The following is a 291-nucleotide window of genomic DNA, read 5'->3' as shown; positions in this document are numbered from 1 at the left end:
GTGTATATGTGTGTGAGTGTGTGTGTATATGTGTGTGTGAGTATGTGTGTGAGTATGTGTGTGTGTATATGTGTGTATATGTGTGTGAGTGTGTGTGTGTGAGTATGCATGTGTGTATGTGTATATGTGTGTGAGTGTATGTGTGTTTATGTATGTGTATGTGTGTATACTGTATGTTTGTGAGTGTATGTGTGTGTATGTGTATCTGTGTGTGAGTGTGTGTGTGTATGCATGTGTGTATGTGTATATGTGTGTGAGTGTGTGTGAGTATGTGTGTGTGTATATGTGTGT

The sequence above is a fragment of the Bombina bombina genome, chromosome 6 (assembly GCF_027579735.1).
Source record: "Bombina bombina isolate aBomBom1 chromosome 6, aBomBom1.pri, whole genome shotgun sequence".
Taxonomy (NCBI): domain Eukaryota; kingdom Metazoa; phylum Chordata; class Amphibia; order Anura; family Bombinatoridae; genus Bombina; species Bombina bombina.
Note: the sequence above shows the minus strand (reverse complement) of the source record.